Source organism: Gymnoscopelus microlampas (genome assembly GCF_963454915.1).
Source record: "Gymnoscopelus microlampas genome assembly, chromosome: 15".
Lineage (NCBI taxonomy): Eukaryota > Metazoa > Chordata > Actinopteri > Myctophiformes > Myctophidae > Gymnoscopelus > Gymnoscopelus microlampas.
In genome coordinates this window covers 8,352,020-8,354,196 of record NC_139952.1, presented here as the reverse complement: position 1 = coordinate 8,354,196, position 2,177 = coordinate 8,352,020, and positions in this window count along the sequence as shown.

Here is a 2,177-nt window from a genome sequence, read left to right as displayed (position 1 = left end):
ATTTGAAAATAGCCGATCTACAAGCTCACATCGCGATTTTCAAACATTTTAGTACTTTTACTTTTGGTACTCTTAAGTACATTTTGATACCAATACTTTTGTACTTTTACTCAAGTACATTTTTTAATTCCGGACTTTTACTTATAACAGAGTATATATATACTGCAGTATTGATACTTTTACTTAAGTAAGAAATGTGAGTATTTTTTCCACCACTGCCGAAAATACCAGATGTGCAAGCTCTGAACGCGCGCGCTCGTGGCACGGTGTGAGCTTATAGATAAGCTATGTTCGGTAAAATCCGGCTTGTCTGTTGTGGTGGGAGTACAAGCTGATTGCTACGGAGGATGTACATGGCTTTTTAATAATCAGATTTACTGAGCATAAAGCAGCCCTAATTGGTTTTAAATTTCAAACTAATTGGCATTTATGGAGAGAAAAGCGGCTCCGATGGAAAGAGAGGCATACGATGTGGTGAGGGGGTGGGTGAGTGGGGGTCCCATAGGCGGGGTCTGCTTTCAGAAAGAGTTCGAGTGGCTTTTGCACACATGCGCGCACACACACACACACACCAGTGGTGTAAAGTAACTAAGTACATTTACTCAAGTACTGTACTTAAGTACAATTTTGAGGTACTTTTACTTTACTGGAGTATTTCCAATTGTCTATACTTTTACTTCTACTCCACTATCTCAGAGGCAGATATTGTACTTTTACTCCACCACAATTATTAGAAAACATTAGTTACTAGTTACTTTGCAGATATACATTATTACATTATGAAACATACATTAACCACTTTAGCCCTATTTTATACCAAGGCTATTTTCAAACATTTTGATAACAATACTTTTGTACTTTTACCCAAGTACATTTTGCATTCCGGACTTTTACTTGTAACAGAGTATGTTTTACATTGTATTGATACTTTCACTTAAGTAAAGATTTTGTACTATTTCCACCACTGACACACACACACGCACACGCACACACACACACACACACACACACACACACACACACACACACACACACACACATGCCATGAGAGGGAAAAAGGTCCCTATTCAAAGAGAAAAGTGGCCATTAAGGTACATTTTCCGCTCTATAAAGAACTTGCTTAATGGACGGCACCTCAGTAAGCCACCGGCATAGAGACAACTGAGCACTAACCTTAAAGTCAATGGAGACAAAATGCTAACCTTAAAGTCAGAGGTGCGCTAAATGCTATCCTTAAAGTCAAAGGAGACGTGTTGCATTCTAACCTTAGAGTCAGTGGAGATGAGCTAAATGCTATCCTTAAAGTCAATGGAGACGCGTCACATTGTAACCTTAGAGTCAGTGGAGATGAGCTAAATGCTATCCTTAAAGTCAATGGAGACGCGATACATTCTAACCTTAGAGTCAGTGGAGATGAGCTAAATGCTAACCTTAAAGTCAGCACACTACGCATGGTGGCTTCCTGTAGCATTGTACTCATTGGAAAGACTTTATATCACAAGGAAAGCACTTTTTTTTTTACCTATACATCACTGTTCATGAAAATAAATGCAATAACGTAACCTGGACACAGATCACTGCTTGTATTAAGTCTTGGTATCACTGCTCACTTCTGATACATTCATAACCACGGTCCCAGTTGAACGGAATTGTATAATACAATTTGTATTTGACATTATCCCTAGCGCTAGCGGTGGAAAGTATAACTAAGTGCATTTACTCAAGTACTGTACTTTTTTTGTACAATTTTGAGGTACTTTTCCTTTACTTGAGTGTCAGGGTTTTTGACAAAATATTGTACTTTTTACTCCCCTACAATACTTTGACAGCTTTAGTTAGGTTACTAGTCAGTTTGAGATTATTATTACAAAACACACATTAACAATTCAAGCCTTATTCCTTTCGAAAATAGACGATCTACAATACACAATGAACTTTTACTCAAGTGAAATTTTGAATACAGCACTTTTACTTGTAACAGAGAATTTCTACATTGTGGTATTGCTACTTTTACTTAAGTAGAAACAAATCAGAGAACAAATGCAGCTGGTGCATGTAAGGGAACCTAAAGCCCTGGTTGGTTGTTGAGGCTGCTTTGATAAATGCCCGTCAAGGGAGTGGCACCACCCGTGTGTGTGTGTGTGTGTGTGTGTGTGTGTGTGTGTGTGTGTGTGTGT